The sequence below is a fragment of the Ochlerotatus camptorhynchus genome, unplaced genomic scaffold, assembly GCF_037179485.1.
Source record: "Ochlerotatus camptorhynchus isolate MF236.1 unplaced genomic scaffold, CSIRO-AGI_Acam_v1.1 ptg000222l, whole genome shotgun sequence".
NCBI lineage: Eukaryota > Metazoa > Arthropoda > Insecta > Diptera > Culicidae > Ochlerotatus > Ochlerotatus camptorhynchus.
In genome coordinates this window covers 3088633-3102552 of record NW_027040712.1, presented here as the reverse complement: position 1 = coordinate 3102552, position 13920 = coordinate 3088633, and the positions used below count along the sequence as shown (strand labels likewise).

The following is a 13920-nucleotide window of genomic DNA, read 5'->3' as shown; positions in this document are numbered from 1 at the left end:
GCGGCTGGGTGCGATTCCCGGTCCGGTCGAGGAATTTTTCGGGCTGGAAATTTCTTGACTTCCCTGGGCATAGAAGTATGATTGGACTTGCCACACAATCATATCAATGCAAAAATGGTACAGGCATCGAAAGCTCTCAATTAATAACTGTGGAAGTGCATCTAGAACACTAAGTTGAGAGCACGCAATAAGCTAATATGCGATATGCAATAAGCTTGAAATGCGAAGAAGAAGAAGAAGAAGCCCATATTCTTCAGTTCAATGATTGGGCACTCGCAAGAGCCTCGGCCATTCTGCTGCTGAACAGGGGTTGAAATGGTGTCTGTAACAGGTTGGAAGGCCGTTAAACTCCTTCTCTCAACAAGTTGGTAAATCTTAGCCTTTAGCAGAAAGACGCTTAACACTTTTTTCGGTGAATTATGATCCTGTTTCACGCCATGGTTTTTCTCTATGCCTTTTCAGATAAACTAGTATTTTTTATTTATTTTCTCTACTGCGCTAAATCAAACGAGTAGAAATAAGAAGGGATGTCGGTAACACTCTCGAACAATTGAAAAATCGATAAATATTTAATTGAATAGCTGAAAAAATCTTTACGATTAATCGTTAATCGATGATTAATTGGACTTTTAGGCATCCGTAGAAAATAGTGTAATTTCAAACAAGGTCCTTCGAAAATGTTGAACAGCAGAATTTCAACCAGCAAGCGTAACCCAAGAACCAAAAGCGGTGCGATGCTAGTTTTCATTGCTATGACGACGACTGAATTAAGGGGCTTAGAAACAGAGGGGTGAAATCCAATTCTCTTCATATATTTCCTCTTCTGATGACCATGGCTTCATTAACTTATTTCGCACTATTTCTGCTATGCTCTTCTATCATCCAGAACAACAAACGTATCAATGAATGACAGGTGTAGACTGTAGAGTGTAGGTGCAGAAGCGATAAGAGGACATGATCTGAAAGTTCGATTTGGCTACAAAAGTTAAAACTGGCCCTGCAGCTACCCGGGAGTCCAAGATGGAGGAGAACATCATCAGTATGTTTATGGATGTGAAGCTGGAAGCTGGAGTATTCTCACCTCAAGTCCTGGGCGCGGTATTTCGTCCGCGTGGAAGCGTCATTCTTCAAATCACATGCCGACGAAAGTACCGATCTGATCGTACGCATCAATATTCCCGGTCTGACCGTTCAAATGGCCACATCACGTACGCGAGCCCATTCGTATGGACTGTTTTGGAAGAACAATCGCAAAAGGTGCTGCGTGTTCTTTGCGCTACCGTCGCAGTTATTGTGTGAACGTCGTCTTTATTTTTCTTTCTTTATTTTTGTGATTTTTAGCCGTAGGCTAGTTCATCACATTTGATAGTAGAAGGTCGGGCTTAGGGTCTGCCTCTAAGGAAACGTTTCAGACATTAACGTAACGTAAAACTGGCTCTGAAACAACATTAAAAAAAAAAACTTAATGTAAAATGGGAGTTACATCGGGACTGTGGTGAGGAATGGATGCGCGAACAAGGTAGAGCTCCACCGTAAGAGACAGTGCCCCAGTCCGGCAGAGATACCCCGACGGCAGGAAAATAGGAAGGTGGAAGAACACGGACAGCGCAGCCAACGACGAGAGTGCTAGATTTGGTTGTACAGGTGGGCGTCCTTCAAGAAAGCAATCAGCGCAGCCAGCGTCGAGGGGTCGTTGCCAAGTAGCTCCCTGATGTTCTCTGGGAGTCGGTGTTGTTCGCGTAGCCTTTGAAACTCTGGGCAGACACACAGCACGTGTTCCACCGAGGCAGGGATGCTGCAGATTGGACAAACCTTGTGGAAGGGTGTCCCACCAAAATTGTGGGAAATCCTCGCATGGCCGGTCCGGAGTCTTCAAATGATCCGTTGGTCCTTGTACTTGTGGCTGTCTAGCCAGGGTCGTACGGTTTCTTTGATCTTTCTCAGGAAAGTGGTCCGCGACTGAAACCATTCCTCCTGCCAGGCTTCCATGATAATATTCGCGATCCAACGCTTGACGTCTAGGAGTGGTACGTTCCTGGTGAAGCGGGGACCAGATGGACCGGATCCCGCCAGCCTGTCCGCAGCCTCATTTCCAGGAACACCGCAGTGCCCGGGAATCCACGTAAAAACGGTTGAGGGTGGGGCATATCGTGTAATGGCTTGTATCCAGGGGTGGCGCGGGGCTTCGGCTTCCAGCGCCTGGATGACGCTGTGTGAGTCCGTTAGCACAAGGATCGGTTGATCTGCAGGAGTGATGGCTGCATCAAGAATAGCAGCGGCTTCTGCGGAAAAAACGGAACATTCCTCCGGTAGACTCTGACTTGTTGCGGAGTTTGGTCCTGCCACTCCGAGTCCCACTCCAGCCCGTGATCGCGATCCGTCCGTAAAGCGATGAACGTGCCCCGGATACACCAACCCAAGAAGTTCTGCAACTGAACGCCTCAACGCTACAGAGTTATCTCCGGCTTGGAATCCTCTCTTAATCCACTTATCTATTTTGATAACGTTAGATCGCCAACTTTTCTCTCCATGCCAGTGGACCCTGGCCACCGGGGGGAGGTCAAGGTTGGCTGCAGTGCGGAGAGCTCTGTTCCCCTCGTTGAGGAGAAAGACCCTATCATTCCCGGATGTCTTAGCAGCGAGGGCAGCGGCTTTCGTAGCAGTAGCTGCAGCAGATCGATAGCGGAAAGGGAGGACTCCGATTTCCGCACAAGCAGCGTCTGCAGGCGTGGAAGGTAGAAGGCCGGATACGATGCGTACGTAGGTATTGTATACCGGAGCGAGGATGCGGTTCAGCTTCTCGGTGGCTAAGCAGGTAATTTCAATGCCGTAGAAAAGTCGACTGTCGATAACAGCCCGGGCGACACGAAGGCGGATCTCGCAGTTACTGGAGCGGTGCGGGCGGGAGATTGTCCTGACGATGTTGATGCGGCTACGACAGTTTTCTTTCACCGGTCTGAAGTGCTGGTCGAAACTTAGAGTCCGATCCAGAACTACCCCCAGAACACGTACTGTTTTCTTAAGCGGAATTGGATGGTCCTGGATGGTGATCGGTGGTACACTCTTTGGAGCGGAGAGCTGGGCATTCTTGGGCAGTCGGCTGAACACCACGTTCATTGCCACCAGGAATAGCGTAACCGCTATGACGGATCCCTGGGGCACTCCAGTTTCCTCGGGGAACGGATCCGATCGAGTGTTCCCGACAGTCACCTGGAAGGTACGATAAAGGAGGAAATTCCGTACAAAGTGCGTGATGTGGCCTTTCAGGCCCCAGCCGATGAGCTGCTTGATGACGCTAGGCGTCCACGTCCTGTTGAACGCCTTTGATATATCAAGGGATACTAACTCCGCATGGTGACCGTTGTCCTGGGCTTCCTTGAGTACATTCCCGAGGGCTGCAAAGTAAGTGGAGGAGCCATGTCCTTGCCGGAATGCATGCTGCCGTTCGTCAAGGAGACTGTTAGACTCCAGGAACTGCCTAAGTCGACGATTTACCATTCTCTCCATCACTTTTGCCACGCAGCAAGTGAGCGCAATCGGCCTAAAGGAGGAGGCTTCTCCACTCGCCGCGTTGTTCTTCGGAATGGGCACTACCAGGCTTTGTTTCCAGAGGTCCGGATACGAGTCAGTGAGCCATAGGTCGTTGAAGAGGGCGAGTAGGCTCGTTTTTCCGTCGAGGGAGAGGTTTTTTAACACCGGGTATCCAATCTCGTCCGGCCCGGCAGATTTACCAGTACTGCTGCCGAGGGCAAACTGAAGCTCCCGGAAGGTAAGAGCATCGTTGATCTGGAGGGAAGGGACATCGGGTGGAATTCACAGGTCACGAATGCTGCTTGTGGAAGGTTTGACGCGCTGGACGAAATCGCTGTCGTAGCCACTGACAGCGGACAGGCCGGCAAAATAGTTCCCTAAATTGTCAGCGATGTCCTTCGGTTCTGAGATCGTGGTGCCATGAGCTTGGATAGTAGGTGGAGTAGACCGCCGTTTGCCACTCAAAGCGTTGACGCGATTCCACAAGTCGCTCGACGATTGGGATTCGTCGATTGAATCCAGGAAATCCATCCAGCTGGATCGCTTTGCGTCACGGATCACCTGTCTGCACGAGAGATGGCGTTCTCGGTAGACCTTCAGCGCTTCCTCCCTACCAGGATCGTCTAAGGCTAGGCGCTTAAGCCGGCGTAAGGCTTTGCGTCGCGCTTTTATCGCACATTTGGTATCCACGTTCCACCAACGTCGTCTACGATGGATGAAGAAACCGATCCGGAACCTCGAGCTGTACCGTCAGGAGATCCTGCTGCTGCGGCGGGCCCGCGGCACGCCGATTCTCGAGATCCGGAACGAAATACAGCCAAGAACTTCTAATAACGACATGGGGCTTTATCAGAATCTCGATTTCACACAAAACATGACTGACGTGCACGATATACTTGGACAGTTGCCGAATCTTCCCGACCAGTCGCAAGTCAGCATGGCCCGAAGAATATCTGGTATTTCTGGCACTTATGAGGAAATTCTCGACCCCAATAAACCGATTGCGACACTTTCTAATGGATCTCGCATGTCACGTGCTTCGATCACATCCGGTATTTGTAAGGAAATGAAACTTGCAGATATTAAGGAGCAAGCTGACACAGGAAGCCTTAGCGTGAAACTTTTAAGGCACAAATGTCAGCTTCCACCAAATATACAAATTTGAAATTGCTACTCCTTGTTTGCTGTGCTACTACAAACAGAGAGTAGCAATTTCAAATTTGTATGTTTTGTGGAAGCTGACATTAGTACCTTTGAAGTTTCACGCTAAGGCTTCCTTAGAGTATCACCTTAACAAATCCGATTATTTAAAAAAGAAGAAACACTGGCTACTATTCGAATCGATGTTCGGCCGACGGAGAACAAATAGTGGATCTGCCAGCACCGGTGGTGATGATCATAAACAACCAAAAGCAGACAATTTTTCTACCAAGAAAACAGCGACATCAGAACCGAACCAGAAAGTTTTCTACCGTGATAAAGTAGCTCACTTACGATTTGCGGAAAATAAGCGAAACAGCTTCTCGATCCCGGATCTTAGTGCACTGAAGGTGGATGAAATTAGTGGCAAAGGCTCAACAGACAATATCTCTAATGGGGGATCATGTAGTTTGGAGTTCTACGTTCTACAAGGCGACTTCATTGAAGAGAATTGCCTTGCATCATCTGAATCTTTGAATGTATCGAAATGTTCGTCGATTGAAGAATCACTAGCGAACTTAATGATTGCAGATGAGGAAAGAGACAGACAAGAAATGAATGTGTCGGAAAATATCATTGATAATTTTAAAATTTTTAGCAATACATCGACGGTTAATCTGGCATGATGGAACTGCGTGATGTCAGTGAAGGAAATAGGAAATCCTGAAGGTTACTGCGACATGAGAGCTTCAGGAACCGGTTTCGATCGTCAAAAGTTGCAATGTGTAGAACTGAGAACTAGAAGTGCAAGTGAAACATGCAATGATGAATCTATCTATATGACTATGGATGGCGGAACAACAGTGAAGGAAGATGGAAGTCGCTCTAGTTCAACCTTGAGCGGAGTAAGTAGCATTTACAGGAACAGAAGTAGTGTCTGCAGCAGTTCCAACAAGCACAAGAATGCGATAGACGACAATTGCTTCATATTATCCTAACGAAGATTTTCGGTCGCCCAAGAAAACTGAGCCCGCCCATACACCAACTGTAAGTCCTAATTCTAGTGAAGGAAGCGTTAAGAGAACAAATTCAAAACGTTCGGAAAATCATCATACCTAATCAATACCTCACCTAAAACTACCCACCGGAAAGCATCTCCACAGAGCATATACAATCCCGCAAATGAGCAAATTTGGTCAGAAACTGTCGTGTAGCAAGTCCCGTGAAAATACCAGAAGTGTCAGTTTTGAACGAGGTCCTTCATCGCACCCGATAATAATGATAACAGATGGATCTCCTACGAAGAATAGTGAGAACAATCCTCGCGAGACGATCCCGCGACTCTATAAAAAGTATGCAACTGTTCCATGTGGTGCTTCAATTTTCTCTTAGTAAATATCAGGAGAAAAATTCCTCCTGGAAAGGTGGAGAGCCCCAGCCAAATGGCAAGCGTTTCGGTTCGTTACCGCGATTTGCAAAAATTGACCTATCGCCATTGCAACTGAAAATTAACAGCGTTTTTCAGCGCCACCATCAGGAAAATTTATGAAAAATTAATGGACATTGGAGACAGTGGTCCCATAACTAGCATGATCTCACCACATGATACAAACCACCGGCAAAAGCAGTGTAGATGTTATAGCTTTAGTCAATTGAATTTGCTGCAATATTATAGAGCCTTCAACAACAAAAAATGCTCAACACATTTAGCTTAGCTGCTTCACAAATGTTACTATTTAATTGATATCCAATGTTGGCTTCCAAATTCCAACATGTTTTAGCTTAATTTATTGCTACCTTTAGTTTACGTGTATTAATAGTAGTGTTGTATTAGTTGCATTGGTATTGTTTCAAAATTGAAACTATCGTAAACTTTAGATATTTAAAGCTTAGCTTTCAGTCCATAATATATTTTATGTTGAGCTTAAAAAAAATTAAAATAATAAAAAAGAATGAGTTTGCCGTCGAGTTATTAACGAAACAAAAAGTCGATGAAGAGAATCGATCAAAATCACTTGCACCCCTGCTTCTAAGTTTGGTTACAAGATTACAATTCTGGAGAGCATTTTGTGTGGTCGTTGGGGGCGTGTGGTTCTGAATATGGTGATGAGTGAGCAAAATGTTACACAATTGCATCCTCCCTATTCGCACATGCTTGAAGATCGGAAGCGAAGGCCACTTCGACTTGTTTCGTCTACTAACGACTCTCTGATGACTGTGTTGCGGAAACAGCAATGCTGCATCAACAGTTCTATGAGATGGTAGAAATATTTCTGATCGATTGATGATAAAATTATTGAAATTGGACGAGGGGCAGCTGAGTTATTAACGTTCAAAATCTTTCATAATTTCGTTACATGCTCAATTTTCGGTTTTCATAAAGTGTACCCCCATATAGAAATCACAGACGTAATCCTACGTCAAAAAAATTTCACGGTACTCGAAAAAAATCCGAATCGTGTAAAAACAGAATTGAGTGTACCTTTGGAACATATGTTTCCCCACAGCTAACCTAACGCTGTTCAAGGTAATGTGATTGAAACATGCACTCATCTTCTCAAATTATGTCTGCAACCCACACGTCAACCTTGAACATGAGCCTAAGAGCCTACCTACGATTGACGAACACTACCATTTACATTGGCCCGGTGACCATAGTTATTGAACTTTGTATTTACGTAAGGTCCCTCGCAGTGCCCAGTCAATGGCACTCGGCAGCATCGCGTTATTTACACGTTTCTCGGCCACCATAAACACCCACTTTTCCATTTTCCTCGAACGGTTCACCGTCCGACCGTTTTTGGGCAAATGGATTTTCCATCTGTGGCTCTTTTCCCTGGTTCTCTTTCTCGCTCTCCGACCGACGCGACGCTTGGCATTACTAACATGCATTGAGAGTTTGTTTTGATGTTTGTTTTTCTGACTTTGGCCATATCGGGGGGTATCACCGACTGCCGCGCGCCGATGGACCCGTTGCTGACGTGACCATTTATGCGGAATGGGTGAACCTTCGCGAGCCACGTATTGGTCCCTTTTCTGGGGGGATCAACAACAACAACAACAACAACAACGGCGACGACGCGACGCGGGATGATGCGTGATTTCATATTTCTGGAATGTTAAATCTCACGCCGGCTCAATATGGCGAATGTTTTCAACTTCATCACCTATTGTGCTAAATAAATTAATGGTCCTTTGCGAGCTGGTAAGTTTGTATTTTTGATGATTTGTTTTTGCATTAATCGATAGCGAACGGACCTACCCGTTGGTTGATGCAGTCATATGTGGTAGGCGCTTTCTGCTCCAATCGGTCGAGGAGTGAGTGGATGGTGAAATGCATTGCGCGCAGTCTGCCGTGGTCGGTTTCATTGACATTCTTCTGTCGGCGGAATACCAATCGAATTTGTACTTACTTGCAAGCAGATTGGGTAGACAATTGGGCCGAGGATGATTGAAATACGGGTGTTGCAGCAACATTACTTTTGGTTAGTTGAAATTTCGAATATCGGATGTTTATTGCCTACTCCATGTCAAATTTAATTACTTGATTTAGGTGACATTAGTTTGCAGTCGTTAAAAGTAGCCAATGATATTGTAAAATAAATAAATGGTCCATGACATGAAGGCTAAATGTATCTGAACGGTGCCTCCCGATAGCTTAATCGATAAACGCGGTATATCATGTTGATTGCTTCCTGGCCTGTGTCTCTCTCTCGACTTGCCTGAGCATTGAGTATCATTGTGATTGCCACATAACTGGGGTGGAAGGAGCATTTCAGGACTAAGAAGCATGCAGGGTAAGAGCAAATTTGGAATGATTTTTCAATAGGTAATATGTAACAATTGATAACAAATCGAGTTTTTTAAGCCACCAGACTTTACTCCAAATTCACGACGCACAGGACAAATATGAGCCCACCGCCTTATTCCCGGTTTATTATCCAACCAAATATTTTTTATCGCTAGTTCCAGTCGAGCAAAACAGTTCTCGATGTTACCGTCTAGGAAGGCGCCAATTGTCGTATGTTGGTAAAAAAAAACGTATAATGTTTCATTCAAAGTGTTTTTTTTTATGTTACTTCATACGTGAAGTTAGCGATTTTCAGAGTTGGTTGGAAATGCTAACATGAAGCTTTAGTGTGATAATTTATCAGCTAGAGAATGATCTTTAGAAGAGGGTAGGTGGATAGTACGGCAGTATGAAAATTGAATAGAAGTTGAAAATGAGCGAAGGGCCATTAATGCGACAGTTTTTAAAGATAGACGCACATCTTTTGCCTAACCCGTACGATGTACGCGGAGACTTGAAGTATGTCTCCAAGTCTACAGGCAAAAAATGTGCGTCCCTTTTTTTGCTCATAAATTGACTGCGGCTAGTTCTAGCGACGTTTTCATCACTACCTAAAGCCCCACGTTGCGAGATAGGGTTAACTACCCCATTTCCGGCCTATTAAGCACAACCCGCACTTAGTCTTTCTTAATCTAGCGCAGTTTAGCACCAAACGGAATGTTATTATTACTGATGGCTTCCAAATTTATTTACCTTTCCGTACGTACCGTAAGATTTGATAAAGAGAAACCAATCGTTGAGATATTGTCAAAAGTCTAACACTGCTTCTTGACGCCAAACTCGGCCTACGGATTCTAAACTCGGCCTAACGCATTGAAACGCCATTGAAATGCCAATAAATTCACTTCGGCCTATCGGATGAAGATAAAAATTGATTCGGTCGGAGCGCTTCTTTTGTTTTTGAGAATAATGGGTGCAAACCTTCATATCACGCGTTCTCATTGACTTCGTTCCCTAGCTTATTAACTAAAGTATCGTACCAAACACATAATTGACTTGTTAACTCTGAAATCATGGATTTATTTGAAGTTTTCTGCTCGATAGGCCCAAAATGGGTGATTAGGCCGAAGTAGTTCTCTACCCTAGTGCGAATAAGGGCGTCTAGTCTATGTGATGTTTTGCTGTACCTGTTGTGGACATTAGTACATCCTTTTCCTTAAACTTGCTGAAGACGCCTTGTCTTGCCTCAAAAGTTATCCATTTTAAAGTACTGATCTTCACCTACAAGGGCACCATTACGGAGCATTAGATTTGATCACATTATTCGCTGTTCTATTTGTCCAACGCTGCCAGCTGAGTGAGGGTAGAGGATGACACCAACACACACACATACACACATGCACACACACCCATCATGGGTGGGCTACAAATGGTGAGTTGACAGCTCTGGTCCTCATAAGTTCCTACCTCACACCTTCCCGTGGTGTAGCCTGGGCAATGTTGTCCTTTCGACAATAGCAAAGTGAGGGGGTGCGACGCGAATACTGGCGCGGTAGCCATAACACGGCGATAGAGGAAATGCTTCGTCAACCCGCAGAAGTGCCAACCGGCATATTAGGATCGACGCCAGTAAGATCCTTATTACGGCATACTGGACACGGCATGGAACTATGGACACGACACGGCACAATGGATTGGATACCACGCCACAGGGCTGACAGTCGTGCTATTCTGCTCCCTAAGTAAAGAAGGGTGACACCTTCTTGAAATGGTGAGTGGGCTAATAGTGCGGCTGCCCCCGTCCCGGTAAAACCTTGGCAGGCCTCCGGATACGTTCAAAACTCGTCACCAATTGGTGATTGGTGAGTAGTAGGCTCAGATGTAACATTCCTAACTTACGCCGATCTGGCTCTGAACACGGCCCCCATGAAGGACCGTGTCAACCCTAGCATGGCCTCCCTGCTTGCATAGATAACCATGGGATCACGATAGGAGACTACATACAACGAGTGGATATAGCGGCCCGAAGGGGGGACCCATCAGAATGGATAAAATAGGAGAAAAAAAAACAAAAATGGGGTCCACTGCGAGTTCCAGCAGCAGCAGTATGTCCCAAGGAGAGCAGCCAGGCATTGGGCTAAGCCAGATATTCACACCGATATCCAGCAGTAGCAAATCTCAAGAACTGCAGCTTGGGAGAACCAAAATGATAGAGGTCAGGTGGAAGATCGATGAACGCTATGTGTTCGTAAAGGATAAAAACAACGTACACAAACAGATCAAGCAACTTGTGACTGGAATCAAATCCGGCATAACAGTGGCAGATGGGGAATTCCAAGAGTGGAGGCCAAGGAGAGCATAAGACTGGCTGAAGCACATGAGACGCCGAAGGGACCAACAAATCCACGTCCTGAAAAGAGAGATAGGGACACGCCATGAGATGAGGAGGAGCCCAAAAAACGCAGGGATGACGAGGAAGGCATCAAGGAGATGGAAGAAAATGGTGGGTGGCGTAAAGTTGAGAAGCAGCAGGAGAGGAAGAAAAAACAGAAGGAAAATGAAGTGAGGAAGAAGGAAGAGGAAGCGAGGAAGGAGCGAGAGAAGAAGAAGGAAGACAGGAAGAACAAGGAGAAGCCTTGGCCTCGGAAGGAGAGAAGCAAGGGTGACGCTCTGGTTGTTGAAGCGATTGACAAAATGTCCTACGCAGCACTCCTCCGGAAAGTGAGAGAGGATCCGGAGTTGAAACAACTAGGCGAGAACGTGGTGAAAACCAGACGAACCCAAAAAGGTGAGATGCTATTTGAGCTGAAAAGGGATCCTACGGTTAAGAGCGCAGCTTTTAAGGAGCTCGTCGAAAAATCTCTTGGCGGGACGGTGAACGTAAGAGCCTTATCCCAGGAGTAAGTGTTTGAGTGTAGGGATCTGGACGAGATCACATCGGAAGACGAGTTGAAAAGTGCACTGAAGGTGCAATGCAACCTGGGAGACGTACCAATGGAAATTCGGTTGAGGATGGTGTATGGTGGCATGTAGACTTTCTTCGGACGCAGCTAACGAGTTGCTGAAGACAGGCCGAATCAAGGGTGGTTGGTCAGTGTGCCCGTTGAAAGTTATTCCTCGGGTGTCTAAGAAAATGGAAAGATGCTACAAATGCACAGGCTTTGGTCACCAGGCGAGAAACTGCAAAGGCCCTGACAGATCTGATCTGTGCAGGAAATGCGGAGATAAGGGACACGTTTGCAAAAGACTGTACAAAGCAACCGAGGTGCATGCTCTGCAAAAAGGAGGAGGGAAACGGCCATGTGACGGAAAGTTTCAGGTGCCCAGAGTTGAAGTAGGCGATGGTGGGCCAGCAATAATGAAGGTAACCCAAATAAAAGCAACTGTTGTGGCAGTTTACACCGGAAACAAAGTGCGACGTTGCTATCATTGCAGAGCCATATCGAGTCCCTCTCGATAATGGTAAATGGGTGGCGGATAGAGCAAGAATGGCGGCCATACAAGTCATGGGCAGGTATCCCACACGCAGGCAAAAGAACGTAAGAATTCCATAAGAAACACTTATGAATTTTAGCCGTAAGAAATGAGTGTGAATTTCATTGATTTACCTTATGAAAAATAATGTTGACAAAAATGAAATGGTTAAAGGCGTATAAGAGCTACCTCATGTTACCCGAAAATCATTCATAAGTGACGCTTATGAAATTCATATATGTTGTTCATAAGTCGAGCAGTATGAAATTCTTAGGTGTATTTGCCTCAGTGGTGACGGGCTCATACGAAGGTTTCGTGATCGCGAAAATCAATGGAATCTATGTATGTAGTTGCTACGCACCGCGGAAGTGGAAGACGAAGGCATTCAATAAGGATCTCTTCATGGAAGCTCTAATGGTAGACAGCAGCGTCCTGGGCCTAAGCGCAAACGAATTGACTGAATCATTGGCAAGGGCATGTGACACAACTATGCCGAGAAAACTGGAGCCAACGAACAGGCGGCGTCCAGCTTACTGGTGGAATGAGGAAATTAGCACCCTCCGTGCTAGTTGTCTTCTAGCCAGAAGGCGCGTGCAGAGAGCAAGAACGGAAGCATACAGAGAGGAGCGCAGGGTGGTGTTCCGAGAGGCCAGGGCTGCACTGAAATGAAAGATAAAGCTGAGCGGATCAAACAGTTTCAAGGAGCTGTGCCGCGACGCCATTGCATTGGGGCAACGCATACCGAGTCGCGATGGCAAAGATCAGAGGTCCAACGATGCCGGTTGAAATGTGTCCCAACAAGCTGAAAGTCATTGTGGAGGGACTTTTCCCACAGCATGACCCAACGACCTGGCCACCTGCACCATATGGCGAGGAAGATGAAGACAACTTTGAACGAATCTCCAATGAGGAACTCGTAGCAGCAGCGAAAGGGTTGAAGGCGAAGAAAGCTCCCGGCCCGGATGGAATTCCCAACGTGGCGTTGAAGGCGGCAATCCAGACGTTCCCGGACACGTTCAGGATGGTGCTGCAGAAATGTCTGGACGAGGGTCAGTTCCCTGATAGGTGGAACGTACAAAAGCTTGTGCTGCTGCCGAAGCCCGGATAACCGCTAGGGGAATCCTGCATCGTATAGGCCAATATGCTTGCTGGATACTGTCGGAAAGCTCTTGGAGAGGATCATCCTGATCAGGCTGACGAAATGCACGGAAAGTGAACACGGGTTGTCGGAGAGGCAGTTCGGATTCCGGAAAGGGAGATCGATGGTGGATGCAATTCGGCCAGTGATTGACAGAGCTGAGAAAGCTTCCAAACAGAAGCGGAGAGGAAATCGATACTGCGCCGTGATTACGATTGATGTGAAGAATGCATTCAATAGCGCCAGCTGGGAGGCCATCGCTAAAGCGCTCCATAGAATGAGGGTTCCAGACTATCAATGCAGGATTCGAAATAATTACTTCCAGAGCCGGGTCATGGTCTACCAGACAGACATGGGGCAGAAATCGCTTTGAATCCCGGCGGGAGTTCCACAAGGCTCCATTCTAGGTCCCACGCTGTGGAACGTAATGTACAATGGCGTGCTGGCGGCCGTGGCGATAGATACGATTGGTTACTGGATGCAAGGAGCGAAGCTGCAGATAGCCCTCCACAAAACAGAAGTGATGTTGGTCAGCGGGCAGAAATCACCGTTGGCGAGCACACCATTGTTTCGAAGCGCGTGCTGAAGTATGTAGGAGTGATGATCGACGACCCGCCAAACTTTAACAGTCACATCGAATATGCTTGCGAGAAGGCGGTGAAGGTCATCAACGCAATAGCCAGAATCATTCTGAACAATTCTGGTCCAAGCACTAGCCAGAGGCGTCTTTAATGACGTCAGCAAATCATGTCAGCGCTGCAGCAAAAATGGCGAGAAGACCGGCTAGAAAGTAGTAATGTGCTAACACAAGTGCGAAGTGAAAACCGAAGCCGGGAGAACTCTCCGT

The 13920-nt window shown here is 46.5% G+C and overlaps 1 pseudogene; it reads left to right on the top strand.

The window, feature by feature from the left end:
• Positions 1-852: 852 nt before the first annotated feature.
• LOC135703813 (uncharacterized) lies at positions 853-6220 on the top strand (annotated as a pseudogene).
• The last annotated feature ends 7700 nt before the right edge of the window (positions 6221-13920 follow it).